This window comes from Leptidea sinapis, chromosome 5 (assembly GCF_905404315.1).
Source record: "Leptidea sinapis chromosome 5, ilLepSina1.1, whole genome shotgun sequence".
NCBI classification, from domain to species: domain Eukaryota; kingdom Metazoa; phylum Arthropoda; class Insecta; order Lepidoptera; family Pieridae; genus Leptidea; species Leptidea sinapis.
In genome coordinates this window covers 6,439,935-6,459,475 of record NC_066269.1, presented here as the reverse complement: position 1 = coordinate 6,459,475, position 19,541 = coordinate 6,439,935, and the positions used below count along the sequence as shown (strand labels likewise).

The 19,541-nt window shown below is 31.7% G+C and overlaps 1 long non-coding RNA gene across 1 annotated transcript; it reads right to left on the bottom strand.

The window, feature by feature from the left end:
- Positions 1-444: 444 nt before the first annotated feature.
- Positions 445-19,071, bottom strand: LOC126964603 (uncharacterized). Its single transcript, XR_007729395.1, has 3 exons — positions 18,903-19,071; positions 18,316-18,428; positions 445-594 (listed from the first exon to the last, which is right to left on the bottom strand). It is a non-coding gene; the product is annotated as an uncharacterized LOC126964603 (long non-coding RNA).
- Between the last annotated feature and the right edge of the window lie 470 nt (positions 19,072-19,541).

Below are 19,541 nucleotides of genomic sequence, written 5' to 3'. Positions count from 1 at the left end.
TCGCTCCTGTGATTCCTCTCTTATTGAAAGAGAATGTGGGCGGCAGTGATTACTTAACATCAGGTGACACGTACATTAGTTTTCCATAAGAATAAAAGTCACGCACTCCAGTAGCGTCACTGCCTGACTAGTCGCACTGCATATTGTATGATTTTATTCTTTCTTTATTTCCTGGTTTAACATAATTTAATAATAAAGGAAACAAAATTATTATATCTAATTATAATACAGTTCATAAACAGTTACACTAGATCGCATTAAAGATAAGAAACAGTTTATATTATATCGACTAAATGTTTAATTACAAATCAAACAACAATAATTTAATAAATAAAACTATAGGACACATTAAAATAATTAGCAGTATCATTCCCAGTCTTCTCAAATCGCAATCTTCAGGTCAATTTTTTCTATGATAATTTCTTTATAACGGTTCGGTATCCTCTTTTACCAGCTTTGTATGTCATTTCGTAGAGATGCCCTTTGTCGTCATACCACCGTACGGAACCCAAAACGTCAAGAGCTGCATCTTTTGTTCCAGCGTTCAGTATTGCTCCATGTTCTGTTCTTGAAGATCCATCGTTGGCGTCGTAACTGGAATTGTACAATATATATAATTAGAACAAGTTAATCGTATTTTCTTTGATAAACGCAAGTGATACACATTGGTAAGTCACACTGCCTTCTGAGCTAGAGGTCCCGGGTTCGTATCCCGGTAGGTGCATTTGTATGAATAATGAATGTTTCTTTCCGAGTCATGGATGTTTATTTGTATTTATGTATGTTTAAGTAAGTATATTGTTTTAAATATATCGTTGTCTTGTACCCATAGTACAGGCTATGCCTAGTTTGGGGCAAGATAATTTGTGTATGAGTGTGTCAATATTATATTATATTTTAATAAAACGCTTTTTAAAGGATTAATACGCGTTTGAGTCTAACTGTGTTCTATATTAGATATATTATTACAATTTTAACTAGCCAGACGTTTCGTGATCTTTTCAGAGCACGAGCGTTGTTCAAAATAGATGTAAACTGTCAACCTCTAAATTTTTGACGTTCTCACAACTGTCAGTCTATCAAGAAGTATGAATGATCTAGCTTTATACATTGACATCTACATAATATTATGACGCTTATAAATGTCAAAATTATCTCCTTTTTTCGAGGTCGGTTGACATTACGTTTTACCTAAGGATTCTTCAGAAATTATAATTTTATAAGTTGAAATTAAAATAAAGTAATTATTATTCTTTTATACAGAAGATTACCAATACCAAACGCAGGATATAATTGTGTATCCATTAAAATCAACCGAATACCAATTTATTTAAAGCAAGCTCGAATCATTTAACAAAACAGTTATTAAATTTTGTTTGTATATAAAAAATAACCATAATATATGTACAAATAATGGAAAATTAAATTTAGTAAGAGATAATTTTATAAGTTATAAGAACATATTCACAGCAGGAATGTATTAATTATGTAAAAATTTATAGAGAATGAAGACTATAAAAATAATTTTATAGAATAATGTACCTTAAAATATCATATTATGCAAATTGTTGGACACATTTAGCTTGATAGTTGGGTGATAAGGATTTTATTGAAAGCATTTAAGACATTACTTATATTGAAAGGTTTTTTTATGTACATGTTTTGTAAATGTCATTCTATTTTTTAATCACGTTGATAAAATATAAGTGATATTACAAAGGTTTAACTAGAAGTAACGAATAATTTTTCATAGTATGATCTTTAATAAAAAATTTGTTCACTCATTAATTGTTAAGAAAACTTTTAATCTTTTAACTGCAAAAGGTTGAACAATACCATTCCCCACTTTGTACCATATTTAGTAACTTTTATTTTGCTTATTTTATATTATGATATGAATCAATTCAATAGGGTTCATGCAAAAAAAGAATTTAAAATTGTGGCTACTATAATGTAACTCTTTATTAATTATTGAGGATTTTTTTAAGCAAAGAATTATTTCTAATTAAATGTCATGATGGAAAATTAAAATGCTTGAAAAGCAACTCCATCGTTTTTCTCAAGTATTTGATTGCTACATAACGTTGGTTCGGGTAATGTCGGTTCGAGATAAATCGCGAATATGCAGAGCGACTAGAATAGTTAATACATAAACATAACTTTATAATATATAATTAATGACTTCATGGGTATATATATATATGTATTTAAAAAGGTATAGAGATAAGAGTTGTATTTCGTATTATTAATGTCGTTTTGATGAATATCTTACACGAAACCTAAACTAGGTTCAGAAAATCAAGTGATTAAATTTTATTCAAATGGTGATATGGCGACTCTATGGCTTTAACTGTTAATATTATAATAAAACTGTCATGTATTTTTATGAAACTAACATCAATGCTACTGAAAATCTGTACATAACCCAGACTCCTTAATTGAATTAACACTTTGTTATGTACCCGGATTTCTTTAAATGGGCATAGGTTTTACCAGGTTTCAAAATCTTATGATTGTAAATTAGTATTAATATGACTGTGAATGACGATATTTTAAAATTAACGAAATAATTCTTGCATAAAAAAGTCTTCTTCATCCTTTGCACAGGATGCCGGCTAGATTATGGGTACCACAACGGTATTTCTGCCATGAAGCAGTAATGTGTAAATATTATTGTGTTTCAGTCTAAAGGGTGCCGTTGCTTGTAAAATTACTGGGCAAAGGATACTTAACATCCTATGTCTCAAGGTGACAAGCGCAATTGAGGTGGCGATCAGAAATTTTGGGTGTTTCAAGAATCCAGAGCGGCACTGCATTGTAATGGTCAGGTCGTATCAATTACCATCAGCTGAACGTTCGTCTTGTCCCTTATTTTCATAAAAAAATGAAATAAATTAATGATACAAAAAATTGTTAAGGGCCAAATGTTTGTGTTTAGAAGGTTAAGCGTTGATAATGTTGATGATGGTGATACCAATGATACCAAGGACAGTGATTAAGTAATTCCTTTCACTTTAACAATAGGTACAAAAAATTAACAAAAAAAAACAACCAACTCCAAAAACTGAAAAGTTCCGTTACTTTGCCATGGATCCCATAATCAGAATCTAACCAAACTCTCACCAAATTTGTTTTGAAATATAACCTTTGCAATAATAAAAAAATAACATACCGACGAATTGGGAACATCCTTTTTTGAAGTCGGTTAAAAAGATTGCAAAGGTTTAAAACCGATAAGAAGTATCATTTAAGTCCCTAAAGAGTTTTTAATCGAAAACTTCTATGCGGGTTCCTTCTGCCTGGGACGACTAAAATGTTTTTGCAGTGTTTTCAACTCAGTATTACATAAACATATTCAGTCCATAGACTTACTATAAACTTCGTATAGCAAAACAAAGCGTGCAAGAGGGAAAAGATCTCTAACGGAGACAGCAAGATGGAAAGCGATTCTATTATTACTGTAACAGATTTTGATTCACAAGTCGTAAACAGTTTGCCATGCTTGGAATAACCTCCTTAGTATTTTCAATATTAAACTAGGTAATATACACATTGTCAAATACAAATTCTTAGTCTATGCTTCAGTCAGTTTATCTAGCGGTCCTATGATCATAGTTCTTTTGGTATTGCAGAAGTATACAGGGTGTCCTAAAGTTATGGGACATGAAGGGAAAATACCTTAAATATCGAAGATAGGCTATTTTACTGAAAGAAGACTTTATGTTATTTTTAAAAGTTAGTAATTCTACCACTACTCTTATGATGCCAATCGAAAGAATGGCAAAAACTAATAACTCTTCTTAAGTAACATAGTATTTTAAAAGAAAGTAGTCAATTAAGTGGGTATTTTTTGTAAATTAATTAATTAAATGCTCAAAATGTGATCCCTCTCGTCTTACGCAAATCGCCAATCTTTTAATTAAATCTTTTAATTTCGATATGATATGGCATAATTCTGATTGTAACTCGCCCACGTTCTCGTATCGTTTTTTGTATAGCATATCTTTCACGTATCCCCAAAAGAAGAAATTTAATGGTGTAAGGTCCGGGGATCTGGCCGGCCATCTAATCGGTCCATTCGTACCAATCCAAGTATAAAAACATTCATTTCACGTTGTTCCTTTCTTTTAAAATACTATGTTACTTAGGAAGAGTTATTAGTTTTTGGCCATTCTTTCGATTGGCATTATAAAAGTAGGGGTGTTTTTTTTTACATTTCAGTCGGTTCGATTCCTAGACGAGGCAAGTAATTTTAAGAAAATCTTTGAATGCAGAAGTACTAACTTTTAAAAATAACATAAAGTCTTCTTTCAGTAAAATAGCCTGTCTTCGATATTTAAGGTACTTTCCCTTCATGTCGCATAACTTTGGGACACCCTGTATAGCGCTAACTATTCGTTAGTTATAAAATGGCCGACAATGCCCACGTTTGGTCCTATTCATAAAAAATACATCCAATTCAAGCCAGAAGAAGTCAGGATGGGATATAAATACCTTTATATATAATGAAGAAAGATTTGTATACCTGGTATTTATGTTATGATTAAATAAATATTTGGCTGATTTAAAAAATTCTATTTTACAGTTGAATATTATCACTGAGTAACATAGGTTGTTTTTGCTTGACAAAAATTAACCTCGGCTAAAAAATTTTTGCCAAACTTTGCAGTTAAAAAGAGCAAGGCTTCACATTTTTTCTACTTAAAGGTACTCTTTATTTTTTCCTGACATAGACGAGTTAAATACCGGGTTAGCGATCTTCCGGCAGTGCCCAATACACTATCTACAGATAGATATAAATTACTACCTTCTACTGTCAATAATCTGAAGCTGTCCCAATATACCCGATAAGTCATTCTAATCGCCTTATATTGGGACGCGTGAATTGCAATTTCCATACAAACTTCCCTCCCTGGTCAGCTATACGTCCTACCATTGACAGACAGCATGTACGGATAAGGTGAGTTACCGTCGATAAGTTTATTGCGACAGAAAAGTCAACGATAGTTACGATTTTTATCTCAAGTAAGTCACAACTGGAGATAGATGACTTTTTTTTACTTACTCGTGTAAGGCATTTAGTATTTGACGTTTGAGTATATTTGTTGCATCACTTTGCATAGTCTGTTGTAATTAATATGATTTGTAAATTGTATTGCAAATACTAAATTGTAATATCTAATCTGTTTTGAAAAGAACAGCCTTAGATTTTCTCGCTCGTTCTAAGGAAATCTGCTTTCCTAAAGAGCTGTATGTTAAATGACATATTTCAAGTGTAATGTGATTTAATTGTGAAATCAAATATTTTTGATTTGATTCGACGCTATGACCTCGCGTTATCTTCTCCGATTGTAAAACAAATATAAATACCTTAACATAGCTCTATTGGCGTTTTCTTATGCAGCATAATTATGAATATTTTAATGCATTAGCTATTTACATAATGTTGATTTACGGTCCAGTGTTTACTCATGTGTATTTTCATCATAAACATTCAAGTATTGGAATATACCAGACTCAGAGATGTTCATGTTGTTGGCTTGTTAATCAAAATTTATAACAAGAATAACTTTAGGCAAATTTTATTGCTTCCCCCCACTTCTGACACATCCAGATAAAACGCTTCTGGCGCTCGAACTGAGGAAGTGTTATTTTTGTTTCGAAAATTATTTAAATTAAATTAAACAATAAAACTTTATTGCAAGTCAGAGTGTAGCTTAGTTAGCTGTTTCAATTTATGAATTTTTGGAATTATATTGTTTTTGAAACGAAGTGACTATTTGTACGGGAACTGGACGAATAAATTATATTTATTCGTACATTTATTCATTTTTTTTAAATTAAAACGTAAAACTTTTTCAACATTTCTGTGAATTTTTATTTACTTATTTCATGACCTAGCTCAGTCGGAAAGTGTTTTTTTTTTTTAATTTTATGATTACTTTTATATGTATTAAAAAACTTATCATAACATGATAAGTTTTTTTAGACATCTGATTTTTTAATTACCTATTCAAATGTATGATCTGTGTTTTATTTACGTGTTTACCTTTTCAGAGGTTGTAATTTTTTTTCGTTATTTTCTTGAAAATTGTGTATTGTAATAAGATTAGTAGCACTATAAACGTGGAGCAAATCTCTATCACGATGATTTATAAAAATTGGCTAGGTTAAGTTATGTTAGAACAGTTAAAACAACGCACGAGCCGAGCGTAGCGGGCCGCGGTAGCGGCCGGCGAGTGCCAGAAACGAATTCTAGGCGTTTCCCTTTCTTTCCTCACCATAAAAATGTCCAACCCTTAAAAATGTCATAATTTGTGGTTAGGTTATAATGCTTTTTTCTCTGAAACGGTGCATTACCTTGAAATTAGAGTGGTAGCATTATAATCGTGGACTAAAACTCTATCGATTTAAATATTTATTACCTCATAATTCGTGCTACGGGATACTAAGTTTTAACCCAAATATAATTCAATGATGTATTTTTTCTCTCTAATCCGATAATCGGACGACTAATTAAATTCGTCCTTCCAGTTGCCGGACGAATAGCAACAGCCTAAAATAAAATTATTCGTCCGACTTCTGTACGAATAATAATAAATTATTTGTCCAGTACCCGTATCAATAGACTCAGCCTTTTTGAAAATCATTTTTTTTGGGTATGGCTTACAGAGGGATTAATTTTTTTATTAATATTATATATTATTTGTTTGAAGTTATTCTGTTATTAAAGTTTTCTTCTAATTGTTTTATATTAGAGCAAGGGATCAAAACAGAAATGTCATCAGCAAATAGAGTACAATAGAATAAAGATGTTCACAGCTAAGCAAAGACCTCCCCCAAAGATCGCCATGACGATCACTCGTGCGCTGCCCTTATCCAACCTATTTCGGCGATCTTGACCAGATCGTCGGTCCATCTTGTGGGGGGCTACCAACACTACGTCTTCCGGTACGTGGTCACCATACCAGGACTTTACTGCCCCAACAGCCATTCTCCCGTGCTGCAGCTATGTGCCCTATCCACTGCCACTTCAGTTTCGCAACCGTATAATTACGTTTTCCTTAGCTTACGTAACATAAAATATTATAATAGCAAGATAAATTGAAAAAATAATTCCAACGAGGCACCGTGTAAATGTCACCGATAACGCAATCAGCTCATTAATAATTGAAAGTCGTAAGGTTCGACATAAAGAAAAGGTAATTTACGAAAGTCCTTTTTTTAGAAAGTGTACTTTATTTTTAAAAATTATCGTTAAGTTATTCGACTTCGGACCAGCGTCCTTGAAAGGAAAGTATGAGTCAGAAGAAAAAGTTACCACGGACAGGTCGGTTTCGAATTTCAATTACTGTTTGGAAACAAAGTTATTCTTCGTGTGGCGTGAATACAAAGGCTATTGATAATATAACCTACTTGGCTTATACCTTCCGTATTATAAGCAAATCATATAAATGCTGCGCGTGATTTTCATCGTGATTTGAATTCAGGTCTAATTCTGAGGCAGTATTTATTTCACGTTTTATTTATTTATTATATTTTAAAATATCTTCGCTTATATTTTATGCGCAATTGAACTTAAGATCTTAGTATCCTAATAATTATGGTGATAGTAATGCCGACCCATTCGTCCCTAGTGCCTCTCGTGCCCATGTTTGCTGTTGGTATTGGTAAAGGGGCAGCTGTTTCAGTCACTAAATTCTCAATTATATCGCTAAGTTGGGTCCATTTTAAGTGCAGTCCAGTCAATCCAACCACCTCAGCTCCTTGCAGAAGTTCAGAACACTCCTGGGGTGTTCGCTGACTTCCTGGAGCAATCTAGTATTTACTAAGGTTTTTTTCGTTGGTCACCTGCTAGAGCACGGGCAGGTGACCAACTGTACTGAAGTTGAACAAGATATATAAGACTTATCAATGATAATTCACTCGAACAGTTGGCGCAGTGGAAGAGCGCTCGCATAGAACGTGAGCGATCGCGGGTTCGATTCCAGAGTAACATACACGGACAGACAAACAGACACGACGAATCTATAAGGGTCCGTGTTTTACCATTTGGCTACGGAAACCTAAAAATCCACAAATTCACTGGACTACATTAGTCTTCAATAAAATTGGGACATATGCAATATAACGGCGCTGTAAAAGGGTGTTGAAGATGCAAAAAGATTTTCAACAAGATGTAACTCAATGGGCATTTTACATTGGACGATAACGGTAACGATACGACATCGGGGACTGATAATTTCATAGTAATTATGATGACTATTCGACGACGACCATTCATATGAAGTTTTTAAACTTTTATCATCGCGGAAGTTCAACATAGTAGTTATTAGGACTTGTTTCGTTTCGACTGATGTACTATTAGTGTCAAGTGTCAATGTGTCAAGAGTTTCGCCGTGACGATTCATGAAATTGGTTGAAATATCGGCTACAAACTAATATAATATATATCGTACCCGTCATAATAATATAGGTACATAAATAGTATGTTAAACTACCACGATAATAAAGGTTTAAAAACTTCCTACGAATGATTTCACATTGCATGAATCATCACGAAAATCGTCAACGACATAGCTGTTAAGCCAATATCGGTAGATGATACAAACCGGGGATTTTTCGCAAAATTTTGAAATATAATAAAAATTAGGGAAACGGTTGACCCTAAAGGCCATCCCTGCCTTCCCTTCTCTTCCCGCTAATTCCATACCTAAACGCTTCAAATTTTATGACGATATTATATTATGTGTTATTTTGAGCTGTTCGAACTCAAAAGTCTGATAAAAGTCTATTTTAAGCCGACTTCAAGAAGGAGGAGGTTCTCAATTCGATCGGTATTTTTTTATGTATGTATATATATATACACCGATTACTCTGAGATTTTCGTAATTCTTGCCATTGCTATGCCATTTGGTCCCATAAAAAATTTAACATAATTTGGTGCAGTAGTTTTCATATTATGAACATTTTTTATGCAAACAATAAAAAAACTACGCTTAAAAAAACCGACTTCAAAAACTGAAAAGTATCAAATAACTAAAAATTTAATTTAATACACCGCTTATTAATTTAATTTTTCGTTATTTTTCAGTTTTTGAAGTCGGTTTTATTAAACTTAGTTTTTTTTATAAATTTATAACCGCAAGTACTTTAAAATGAATAAACCGATTTTCATGCAGTTTTCAGTCGATCGGTAAAGCCGTTTAAAAACTATTAAAAAAAAACATTTAGTAAATTTTGTTTCGTAGTTGTTTTGATGTTTCTCAAAATCTACTGGTATTTGGATCAGATTCAGGTCCGAATTGTATTCAAAATCTAAGTTTGGTCAAGCCGTTTTGAATGGTGCCAACCGCAATGAAATCGAGCCGTTCAGAAGTTATAAGAGGTTTACACACACACAAACACACACACACACACACAAACACACACAGACACACACACACACATACATACACACAGACGTACGGACACCATCGCGAAAATAGTCAGGGAAGATTCCTAGGACCATGCAACGTCGACAACTGCGTTACAACGGGGTAAAACCATGAAAATTTTCAAGCGGGAAGTTAGTAAAATATTAGACAAAAGCAATGTAAGCTTTAGTTGACGCAACACATACCGATATGAGTGTCCGATATCGTCGTCCAACCTGATTTTTAAAACCGCCTGCCTGTCTTTACAATTATCGTCAATTGCGAAAACGTCCAATATAGAAATATCAAGTTTTTGTTTCTTACGTGGAATGGTGTCTGTTCTACTTTTTATACAACCATTGTTATAAGTCAAGGATTCACTAAAGTTTTATGGGCAAACATTTTAAGTATCACCGTTTTAAACAGGATTACTTCACTCAATGACGATTGCTGTGTGCAATAAGGTTATTTAAGTTTCGCTTATATCAATTAAATACAATTATGAGATTTAAAGAATTTACCAATTTTTTTGCAAGAAATCTGTTCGGTCTGTCTTAACCCGTCACGCCTTTTCTTCAGCTTTAAATGTGATTTGACACTGATTATTATTTTATTATAATATCTGCAACTTATTATAGAAAGAGATTTCTGAATATAATTTTTTTCCATATTTTTTCCACTCTATTTTATTGATATTAGAGAGGGGGCAAACCCGAAAGATATTTACGTTATGGGGAACTAGTGAGGCAACCTCCCATGGGCATTCGTAACACCTCGATTCAAGAGATGCGTTGCCATCCTTTAAGATGGGCGTATGCTCTATTTTTGAAGGTTCCTAAGTCAAATCGGATAGGGAAAAAAGCAACCTGTACTTAATTCAAAGGTTTATCAAACACTGTGTTGATTTCATATTTTTCGTAAGTAAATATTGAAAGGAAACTGTGACAGCTGTTAACACGTCGAAATAAATAGTGGCACGCACGCACACAAAAAGAATATGATATACATATCGCGAGTTTAAGATGTAGCTTGTCTTGCACACTAAAGTAATAAACCTGGCCTGTTTTTATTCGTTGCCTAACAGCAATAAGTTTAAATAAATTATTAATATGTAAGTCATAATAAAATAAAATTTCACTTTGCCAAATATCACACGCCTCCGTATCGCAATGAGCCAAGTAATCCAAAGCTTTATCTTGTTCTTCACGTATATTTTAGAAATACGTTTTAAATACATCTTTGTAAGGAAATAGTTAATAGCTGCGATGCTTTAGTATTTTAGTAGTTTAGTATGTGATTTACGACTGTCTATTAAAATACTAAACCTATCGTTAAAGTTTCGTGGTCCAACAAAACCAGATTTCTGCCATAAATATGCACTATGACATCATATCTGACTAAGTATTTATGCGTACTAAGTATTAATCACGTAATAAGATATTCATTGCATTAATATTTAAAACAAATTCAATATAATATAATGAGTAAGCAATTGTCAACAATAGGTGGCCCATAGACCGCCAACGATTTGTTTTAAGATTTGCAGATAGAATATACCTAGACTCTTTAAAGGACTGCTTGAAAAAATTTTTATACGAGTAGTATTAAGGATTTTCTAAGTTTGTATGCTTTTCCAAATAAGGTGGATAGAGGAAACATTATATTCTAAAGCAAAACATATAATTTAATTCCAATAATTCTATATTTACTTATCCGGCTCGAAGGACCACTTTGTTGGGGATAGGGTGAAGGGAGTTAAAATGTATACACAAGAATAATCCATATTCCAGTGTATAAATTTTATCTCTTTATATAATATTAATCCACATAAATAGCCACAATTTAGAATAGCTATAGACCCAAAGAGGTAGATAATATCTTCAAGCTTTATCGACGGTAATTACGTACCATATTGGGGACGAAACTTTCCTTTTTAATCACGTTAACGTTATACAAGTCCATTCATTAATTTGGTACGACAACCTTACAATTAAAATAATTTATTTCTTCGACATTTATTTAATGTGTAGTTTTTAACGAATGTAACCGTTTTAAAGAACAAACATTAGTTAAAATTGGTATTTTCCAAATTGCAATATTAATTTGAACAATTAAATTAAAGAATACTAAAACTAACGAATTTAAATTGGATAACAAATTTTGCTATAGTTATAAAAGTACAGTAATACATCGCTCCAATTTAACATTTTAATATAAATACACAAAATAGTTCGCTAGCGTTGTTTAAATTCGTGCGAACTTCTTAGAATTATTAAATAGGAATAGAATAGCATAAAAAGTAATAGGATTATAATTTATAAGTGTATTATTAGGATGTGAACAGGTTCAAGGCAACGGTGACAAAAGCATTCTATAGCGTCAAGCATTTATTTTGCAATTAGATGATCATAATTCGAACCGGATGTCACAGAGCACATATTCAAGTGATCAATTAAGTTCTTATAAATAAACTAATCCATCACAACTTCGCCTGGTCACATTAATTGAAAGATAAAATAATAGAAGTTCTATAATAATCTGAGTTGAAACACGCTTTTAAACTAAGCCAAACTTAAAAGTAGAAATTAATCTATAAAAATTGGAGTGTCTGTTAGTAATATTGAAATAACCATTTTTTACTATATATATATATATATATATATATATATGAATATATATACGGTACATACACCAAAATATATTTTTTTTTAATTTTTGACTGTCTTTTTAATCCGGCCAATCTCTGAAATGGCTGGACCTATTTTGACGGGACTTTGATTGGCAGGTAGCTGATGTAACAAGTAGTAACTTACGCTACGTTTGTTTTAGAAAAAAACTTTTGGTTTAGAAAAATAAAGTAATGTTGTAATGACCAAGAAACGGTGTAACTCTAAAAATAATTTATATAGCAAAACAACGTTTGCATGTTCAGCTAGTTTTTAATAAGAATAAACTACGAAAGGTGTGATTAAGTATTAAAATAATATTTTTTTTCTGACTATTATTTATTTTTGCTTTTATCGCCTTAAAACGATGATAATGTAGTAGTAAACGAATGAGCACGCACTAGTCTTTGGGAAAAAGTCACTACAGGATATCGGCTATGAAAATTCATAACATTTTTCAAACAATGCCAAACAAGAGTCTGATTATCAAGTACGTGGCAGATATGGCGCCTATTTCTGCCGTGAAGCAGTATTCTGTAAGCATTACTGTGTTTCAGTCTGAAGGGCACCGTAACTAGTGAAATTACTGGGCAAATGAGACTTAACATCTTATGTCTCAAGGAGATGAGCGCAGTTGTAATGCCGCTCAGAATTTTTGGGGTTTTTCAAGAATTCTGAGCGGCAGTGCATTGTAACAGGCAATGCGTAACAATTAACATCAGCTGAACGTCCTGATCGTCTTGAACCTTTTTTTCATAAAAAAAAAACTTAATTTTTTTATTTAAATTAAACTTTTATGTTCTTCAAAGTATAGTGTCCTATATTATATTGTTATGGGGCAATGATGACGCTATATATACCATATTTAGTGTTGCAGAAGAGGGCTATTCGCGCTATTTATATCCTAGGTCCTATAGAATCATTGAGAGCAAATTATATAGAAATAAACATTGACTCTTGCCTCTCAATATATTCTTGATAATGTATTGTATGTACAGAGACACATAAGTGAATTTGCTAGAAACTGTCATAACCATAATGTTAACACCTATAAACACCTAGAAACAGACATAAGCTTACAATGCCTACTACTCGGATAAATCGAATTAGTAAGCCTTTGTGGGCGGTGTATAAGCTTTTACAACACGATCCCAGTAAATGTTCTAAACGAATGTATTACGAAATTCAAAAGAATTGTTAAAAAAACGTTTGTGTGATAAAGGCTATTATGACTTTCTTAATGATATTACAGATTAGGAATGGACCGCCTCAGGCTATTAAAAAATAAATTTTATTGTACGATTTTACATTGTTAGCATATTTATACAAAAATTGAGCCCGCTGAGTTGCGCCCGTTCTTCTCAGGTCTGAGGCATACCTTTTGGAATGTGTGGTAGTTTTTGACTTTCAATAAGTGATCTTATATCCTATTTTGAATAAAAATAGTTGAATTGGAATTTGAATATGTATTTTTATATAATAACGATCGACATTTATTATCTTAATTATTCAATTTTAAATCAATCCCTTCATTAAATTTAAAGTGTTAATTTTATTTGGAGAATAAATATAAAATTGAAACTTATTATATTTTATGAATAAATAGAGACGAGTTCTCTTTGTATTAAGTTGATTTGTTTATAAATAGTATGTTGTAAATGTTTTTGTTATTTTAATAAAGTATAATATTTATTAATAATTCATGATTCCAAACGCAAGAATCTCATTATAAAACAATATAATTTTATAATATATTCTTAACATCCTCTTGTTCTTCTATATCGATAAAACTTTGCTAATATTTTTAAATGCTAATTTAAACCTAACGGTTCTTTTTTTATTTTAATGGTTTTCAGTTACGAATGTTAAAAAAACCAGTGGGAGGCTCCTTTGCAGATGATGCCGGCTAGATTATGGGTACCACAACGGCGCCTATTTTTGCTTTGAATGTGTAAGCATTATTTTGTTTTGGTTAGAAGGGCACCATAGCTAGTGAAATTACTGGGCAAATGCGACTTAGCATCTTATGTCTCAAGGTGACGAGCGCAATTGTAGTGAAGCACAGATTGTTTGGGCTTTTCAAGTATCCTGAGCGGCACTGGATTGTAATAGGCAGTGCTCGTCTCGTCTCGTATTTTCATAAAAAAAAGGGAATCTGAGTTGAAATTGAGCCAAAATCTTAACTCACTATATACTACTGTCTAAGCTGATTATATCCTATGGCTAGTGGGATTTAGTAGATCCATACTTTATAAGATATGAATAAAAATAATAAATAATAATCATTAATATTTAAATTGATTAATAATCATTAATAATTAAAATGCAATTTCATTGCAATAAAAACCTGACAATTAAATTTAATGATTGCATTAAGGTTAATAATATTGTAAGTGCAGAATTAAAATTTGTATAAATATACATTTTACAACCCTTAGCAAAGTGGTTAGTGACCCTGCCTACTGCGAAGTATAGATCCCACGTTCGGATCCCGGTAGGTGCAAGCATTTATATGATAAATATGGATTTTTATATCCGAGTCATGGATGTTTTATATGTATTTATGAATGTTTAAATAAGTATATTGTACTAAATATATGAAATTCAAACATTTTTATTCAAAATAGGATTTAAAATCGAACTGAACGTCAAAAACTACCACCCATACAAAAGAGACTGCCTCAGACCTGAGAAGAATGGGCGCAAGAAACTCAGCGGGCTTTTTTTTTAATGTAAAATATGGATAACAATGTGATATCGTACAATAAACATTTATAATTAAAGAGCCTGAGGGTGTTCGCTTTATTCTGATCGTTGTCTTGCATCCATAGTACAGGCTATGTCTAGTTTGGGGTAAAATAATTTGTGTCAATATAAAAAATAGATAAAATAAGATTACTTTCTATATGACTAGGTCCGTGATATCATAGCGAACATTTCAGTCAAAATGCGATTCGCAAGATAAAGCACTGAATATTCTGAAGAGCAAATAACAATGTTCTTTATAATACCTACATTCTTATTCTAGAACAAAATTTACTACTGTTATACCTACACATGTTTGCACTGTTGAAAGGCATCCAGTAAATATAATAAAATTTTCAGAATTGTGATAATCCCTACTAATATTATAAATGTGAATGTAAGTTTGTTTGTTACGCGTTCACGCCTAAACCAGAGAACCGATTTCGATAAAATTTAGAACAGAGATAGACTAGAGCTTGAAAAAGGACATAGGTTTTTAGTGAAAAAAAATAAATGATGGGATTGAAATAGGGGATGGCAGTTTGTGTGGAAATTCGTCATTATCGAAGATAAAAGCATGAAACTTTGTATTTAGGCACTTGATAAATAATAATTTTTCAACATTTTTTCGGGCATTTCAACATTTTGAAATTTTGACCTACACGGGGATGAAATAGGATTTTAAAGTTCACAGGGAAAGAGTAAGAGTAATATTTGAAAAGTATCCTAAAAATAAAAAAATAAAATGCCCAAAGTAACTTTTCAACGCGGACGAAGTTGGGGGTAAAGGCTAGATCTATATAATTATAATCAGCGAGATTTCTACTTTATTTTCATCCTGTGTATTTGCATAATCTAAAATTACTTTTTAAACATATGTAGCTTTTAAGAAATGATAAAAAACGCCATACAAATATTAACAGCAATGTGATATAGATACATCTCGTAATGGCTAGAACTAGTTAAGTGATTAGAATACAAAATTTGTTTATATCCAAAAGTTGAATGACATAACAAGGTCACATAAGAGGTATGATACAATACACAATAATATGTTAATATCAAAACATTCGGAGAGATGTTAACATTTTAGTTGAATATCCGATGACTTAGCACATTATAATAATCTTTAAACGAGCAATTCTTGTATATATGTATACAGGGCGTCCCAAAGTTATGGGACGTGAAGGGAAAGTACCTTAAATATCGTAGATAGGGTATTTTACTGAAAGAAGATTTTATGTTATTTTTAAAAGCGAGTAATTCTGCATTCAAAGATTTTCTAAAAAATACTTGCCTCGTCTGGGAATCGAACCGGGTTAAATTGTAAACCGAGTTAATGCAATCTGAATCTCGGAAACAGCTCCAACGATTTTCATAAAATTTAGTCTACTGGGGATTTCGGGGGCGATAAATCGATCTACCTAGGTTTTATTTTAATGAGAAACAGCTACAATAACATTAGAATTCAAAGATAAATTTCGCCACTATATACAGGACTATAATAGCTCAGATGGGACATTGGGTGATCCGGAAAGCAGAAGACCCCGGTGCGAATCCAGATGGCCTATTAGTTTTTTTTGTTCAAGTTTTGCACATTCTTAAAAATCCGAGCAAGGCTAGGTATTATGGATATGATTGTTTTTAAACGTAACAAATTTTCGATGTTCGGGCAGTAATAATTGGTTTCATCAAGATATTTATGATTGATTTTGATTTACAAAGACTGCGTTATTCTAGAAAATAATATCCAAGGAAAAGCAATTCTTAATAATTTCAGCAAGTATCAATAAAATAAACTAATTATTCTCTTATATCGTTATATGTAATAAATCATTGTATTTGTTGGATATAATTACTGTTTGTGACAGTAATCACGACCATCATATTTACGAAGCATCCTTACAATGAGTTCAAGCTCTAAAGGTTGATGCATCCAATATACGATAATTTATATTAAAACAGTTAATTATTTATTACTTTTTATGAAATAATTAATATTATTTAAACACGACTCATAAATTAGATGCATATGCATGCTTATTTGTAATGTATATTACAGCCATTGTAAAATACTCTATTTAATTGAAAAGAGTGACCGTTGAGTTTTTGTATGTTCTTTTCACGAGCTCAACTTTTTACGAACATAATATGGTAAATTCAGTCATTTAAAAGAAATATTTTTAGCGATATTTCAGCGTTATGTTGAAGCCTAATTGAATAAAGTTTATTTGACTATTGACTATAAATTTTACATTTCGATGAGTCAACATCTCCTGACGATGCCTCGTGTAAAGCTAAACACGTGTCGAATTGGTCAAAGATGATTCTTAGCAATATTATCCCTCAAGAAAGCTCAGTACATTTGGATAACACATGTTATTGTTAAACTAAATATTAATTTAGTTGAAAATTGTAATTAATTAAAAAATTCTTACGAGCATTTTATTTATACGGGTCATGGTTAAGTTCATGGTTGTATTTCATTACTATACATTAATCACTCGTAGTTACTAATGTTATCATTGTTATATTTATATTACACAAGGCTGTATCTAAGGACATTTAAGTTAAAGTTTTGAGGTGAAAGAAAAAATATAAGTTATACCGATTCCTGATTAAAAAGTGGAGAAAGTATAAGATGCATATGTAATATAATATAGTAATGTATACATATAAACCTTTTTTGCGATTCAAGTGAAAACTTCTTCTGAGCACTTTTCTTGGGATGGGTATAAAATGTTAAACTCGCGTCAGGACACGTATCCTGATCGAAAATTCGTAAGACAGTCGTTGAAATTATGGATGAAAATTGATTTTTCTAAGAGATAAACTTTTTAATGTAAGATAATTGTAATAGTTTTGAAGTGTTAAAATTTTTATTGTAATGTAAATTCGATAGTGCAATAAATTAATATTGTATTTAACCATTTAAATGCTAGTACTTTATACTGAAAAATAAAGCAATCCGTGCAAAATTATTCCCTTACCATTCCAAAATGCACAACGTTAATGTTCAAGTTTTTACTTCTGCTGGCACTCCCGGAGTGCAACCCGTTTTTTTATTATTTGATTTACATAAACAAGATTGACGTATTGCTTGCGTTAATTTATTTCCTCCAGTCTAGATAAATACACGAAGCATATGCTTCTGGTGTTTTAGAACAAACAATAGTGAACATCTAATGATTAAAACATCTAGAAATAGCTCTATTCTACAAATTATCTTCCTATATTATAATGATAATTATGAATAAAGAATAAACATAAAGTTATTCGAAAAAAAAAAACAAATGGAATGTAGCTCTATCTCACAATAAAACTCGGACTTGCAAATCTGTATATAATTATTATTACGAATTTTCATAAAATTATGCAAAATTTTTGCTTTATTTTAATTGCAAAGTGAATGCTATCTGACATTAGATTCTATAAATAGTTGTATTTCTCTTGAACTGTATGTAAGTGTATATTTTAGTTTTACTTACTGGAAATTGTATGAGTTAGGCATATTATCTGTATCCATGTGTAGGATTTGAGAGCTCGCTCCACTATCTATGGATGGACTGCATTCAGCCATCGCGTATAAGCTGAGACAAATCTGGAAAAATAAAATTAAAATATTAGAACTACATCCTGTTTATGCATAAAGGTTGTATTATGAGAACAAAATAAAAAGTATACGTTATTATGGGCGCGGCGTCTCATTTTTTGTATTTTATAGAAAAACCAGTCATTCGAAATATTCGCTCGCAAATTCGTGGCGTTTTTATTATTTTAATTTAATCATATTATGTTGCTGTTTGTCATCAAACAAATATGATTTGCTGTGTACCAACTGTGATTCGTACTAAAGGTCACTATTGCTCGAAACTAATGACATTCTCACACATTGCATGATTAAACACTTCACCAGATGCAAGTAACATTTACGACATAGAACCGTCTTGAGGTATTTTGTAATATTAGAAGGTCTAACAGTAATCTTTAAAACACTTATGTCGTCACAGTTATTTTAAACAACAGAGATGTTAACACTGTATCCTTATCACTGTACAGATAGCACAAAAATTACCATTATCGAGAATTTCATTTTGTGTTTGATGTCGCGACAACGGCTGAGTTCCTGGGCAGAGTATAGTCCGAATGTGCTAACTGTTTCGTAAGAACTCTTTATATATAAAGACGACAGATTCGCGTGTTGCTTGGATTTATACAAAACGTGCGCTTTGCTCCGTTTGTTAATGAACTGAGCTAATTCTTGCCGTCTATTTACTTCAGATCGACACATGAATGGGCTGAGGATTTCACGTCAAAATGCGTCATTGACTGTAATGATATACTTAATATACTTATGAACAAAATACTCATTGGTTCGTAACAAGAGAAATAATTATTTAACGACATATATAATAACAAAAGTCTAGTGTCTGACTCTACTAAAGTAGATATGGCAAATTTCGCTTAATTTTTTTATATTGCTTTCTTAGAAGTCTGAATTTATGTACAGATTTGAGAAAAACTTTTTACTCGAAAGAGTATTATAGTTTCTACATTGGTAGTTTGGTAAAAAGATTACAATATTATTTATTTGAGCCCTCGTTTCTCTAAAACCCTTCCCCCTGAAAACATTGACACACACTGAAAGACAAAGTTTAGTCACGTTTTAAGCTTTTAAAATTTATTTAAATATCTGAAATAGAGAATTTTAGTT